This window comes from Adiantum capillus-veneris, chromosome 29, assembly GCF_014529385.1.
Source record: "Adiantum capillus-veneris isolate H3 chromosome 29, ASM1452938v2, whole genome shotgun sequence".
Taxonomy (NCBI): Eukaryota; Viridiplantae; Streptophyta; class Polypodiopsida; order Polypodiales; family Pteridaceae; genus Adiantum; species Adiantum capillus-veneris.
The window spans coordinates 84988605-84991393 of NC_140959.1; the positions used below are offsets into that span (position 1 = coordinate 84988605).

Here is a 2789-nt window from a genome sequence, read left to right on the forward strand (position 1 = left end):
AAAGGGTTTCTTACTAGCATAAAAGGCAGACCTTGTGGCCCTCGGGTCATAGGGTGCCAACATAAAGCATATATGGTTTCTTACTAGTGCTCATAGAGGGCATCTTGTGGCCCTATGACAACCCATGGCCTTAGGGCCATAGGGTGACACATAAATAAAGTACCATATGTATTTAAAGCCATATATCTATTTATTTGTTGAGACCTCCAAACAATCCTAACCGTATGGCCTTGAGGCCATAAACAAACATATTTTGGATTATCTTAAAGTCATAGAGATATCTACAAAGAGAACCGTATGGCCTGAAGGCCATAAGAAACTTAGTCAAGGAAATCATCCAATGTAAGAAGATCATGGCAATAGAAAATGAGACTTCTGCTCTAGAGCTTAAAGGCATAAATGTTTCTCCAAGTATACTTCTAGGCGCCACCATCATGGACAAAGAACTAATGTAGCTAGATTAAGATTAGGAATCTCTAGACAATAAGGAGCATAAAAATAAATTCATTGTAGATGTGTTGTCAGTTAGTAAATTTGCTATTTGCGATTAGTTTTTTCTAAGAGTGTGACAAAAAAGAGTTATCAAAATGTAGATACTTTGGAATCTAAAATTAGGAGTGTCAATTTTTTGATAGCTTTTCATTTGGAGCTTTCTCACATAGTTTAGGTCTTCCTAAGTTGCATGCTCAAACTAGAGTGTTCACTTAGATGTTTCTAAGTTTTATCTATCTTTGCAAGTTTGATACATGTACAATCCCTTCACAACAACAACATTAGTGTTATATATAAAAAAAAAACTTCTATGTATGTCATTCTTGTAGAGAAACCTACAAGGCTTTAACCAAACAAGTACTATTTTTGCACATGTCAAAGTTAAATACTCAAAACAATTTTGCACATGCTACCATCATTTCAAATAAAGATCCGCCAAATGCATTAGTCTTTAGGGTTCCAAATAGAACAAGGCAAAAAGAATTCCATTGAAGAGATTGTTTTACTGGGAAATGCTAAAATGAAGCCTCACAAAGTGTATAGATCACCCACCAAAATGTCAAACAATTTGTGAAAACTATTGGGCATTTCTTTTTTCTCTACTTCTTTGAAGGCATAAACCGTCGAGGTTGATTCAAGATGAAAGTGATATATCTTTCACGTAGTGTTGGTTGATGTATAATCATATGTTGCTTACCATCCAACCCAAGAATTTGTGTGTAGACAAAATATAGGTGCTTACAAGCCAAGTAAGATTTTGTTGCTTTCTCCCGTCCTTGAAAATTAGGGCATGTACAGTAGGGCTTCATAGCCACATGCACATCATATACATCTTGTGTTAGTATCTTGAAAACGGAATGAGGATCACACACCAAAATTATCTCTTGCACAAAACAAGCTTCCATTCGTGCTTCTATTTCCATGTGTTTACTTGCCTCCTTAGAGACACCAGACCTCCATTTTTTACTGCGCTTGCTAGAGGTTCCCACTGTCTCCCCTTTATTGAAAACCTTTGGAGAGGGAGCTCTAATCACAAAACCTGCCCCTAGCAAACCAGCATACTCCTCCTTTGATACTCTTGTTCCACTCTCTACGAACCAAGTTGTTGGCCTTTCCGGTGGTGACAATACTTGTTTGGCCACAACTTCAGTGTGTTGCACATCATGGCCACAAAACCACATCCATTGGTGTTGCCGTTGGTCTTTATAAGTTCTCTCTCACCAAAATCATGGGGCCACAAGTCCCGGGGACCTACTTTGCATGACATTCTCGCATCTTCTCCCTTCAAGCACACGAAAGCACTTATGAGAGACATTTTGAGGCATTCGTCTTATTGCCCAATGACCCCTTGGCATAGCAATCTCAAAATCACCAATAACATATTCACTAATATAGGGTGTGGTGTCATCTCTTATGTCATAATTTGCATGAATCTCCTCATCTGTGGAATCTGCATTCGCATCAAATTTAAGTCTCTCTTGCTTCATGTCCATATCAAACGAAATCTTTCGTGTTCGTTCGTGATCTTTTCGTTGTCTAGACTCCATCACATAACAAGGATTATGAGAAGTTGTTTTTGCAAACCCTTTAGCCTTCTTTCTTTGCATGGTTTCCCTATCTCCATGCAATAAAGGTTGCCCATAAAATGGTGTGCCTGCCCCTTGGAGAGCACGTGCCAACACAAGTGGGATAAGAGGTTTTGCTTTATTTCTTGATCTCTCTAGATATGTTTGCATATTTGGACCAAGCCCTATGTATCTACCAGTCAAATAGCCATGTTTCTTTGTGCATTGAATGCATCATATGACGCATGCATCATACAAGGAAATTTTTTTGCTACCATCTTTGCCAACAAGCCAAGATGCATGAATGGTCTCTAACAAATTGGTACTGGGAATTTGAGCTTTTTCCCAAGGTCTCAATGATATCTGCATTCCACCAACAAAAAAGATTGAATCAGTGAAACAAAAAATAGAGAAGGTCAAAGTGAGGATCACGATTGTATCATACTTCATTGTGTAGGCTACCCTAGTGATATATCCTTGTCTCCCACCACTTGAACCATTTTCCCAGTGACTTGATATTCTAACTTGCAACATTATCTGACCACCATCTTCTAGCTTGCTTCATTGTGCCAGACCCATTGTCCTTGATTTGCGCCAAGTCTCACACATTTCTTTGTGTTTACTAAACTTTTCTTTGGCTATATATATTTTTAGTATGTTTCTGTAGACATTGCTCCCAATGGAAGAGACATGACCTTTCCCTTCCAATCATGACGTTATTTGGCCCTCCAT

General features: G+C 38.5%; 1 pseudogene; it reads right to left on the reverse strand.

The window, feature by feature from the left end:
• Window positions 1-1091: 1091 nt before the first annotated feature.
• On the reverse strand, window positions 1092-2039 carry LOC147419521 (uncharacterized; annotated as a pseudogene).
• Between the last annotated feature and the right edge of the window lie 750 nt (window positions 2040-2789).